Genomic DNA, 327 nt, shown 5'->3' with positions numbered 1-327 from the left:
AAAAGCCTGTCACACAGCCCTTCAGCAGCCTCAGAAAGACTCTTTGTTTAGCCTAATCCAATTTTTCTGTCGTTAACTGATGCTGACTTTGATAAACAACTGTACCTAAGAGGCTGGGTTGGGCTTCTTTACCTTCACTGAACAGTACAGGCCCAAAAGCCTTGTTTGCCTGTGAGGAAGATGTCGATCGCGGGGTAAACACCAAAGGGTTAATGGAAACGACTGCAACCTGGAAGACAAACAATTGTTAATTTAAGCAGCGAACCGCTGGAGAAGGGGGGTCCTTGACCCCTCTCCCTCAGCCCGGGGAAGCACAAGCGGGGGAGG

Source organism: Fulmarus glacialis, unplaced genomic scaffold (assembly GCF_000690835.1).
Source record: "Fulmarus glacialis isolate BGI_N327 unplaced genomic scaffold, ASM69083v1 scaffold4743, whole genome shotgun sequence".
Taxonomy (NCBI): domain Eukaryota; kingdom Metazoa; phylum Chordata; class Aves; order Procellariiformes; family Procellariidae; genus Fulmarus; species Fulmarus glacialis.
Note: the sequence above shows the minus strand (reverse complement) of the source record.